A 201-nucleotide genomic window follows, 5' to 3' on the forward strand; every position below is an offset into this window, starting at 1 on the left:
GCTGACCTGAGGCAGGGGCTCTGGAGGCTGTCGACTCTTTCCCAAGTGCTTTCTTTCTTTTTGCTGCCTCTCCATTTCAGCAGCGCCAAAAAGCCGCTGGCTGTGGGCCGCACCCGCACCACGGCCTCCACTTCCGACTCTGCTGCTGCTGCTGCTGCTGCTGCGGTTCCCGCTGCTGCTGCTGCAGGGGGGGCGGGGGAG

The sequence above is a fragment of the Eimeria tenella genome, genomic scaffold (genome assembly GCF_000499545.2).
Source record: "Eimeria tenella Houghton genomic scaffold, Eth_scaff2070, whole genome shotgun sequence".
NCBI lineage: Eukaryota > Apicomplexa > Conoidasida > Eucoccidiorida > Eimeriidae > Eimeria > Eimeria tenella.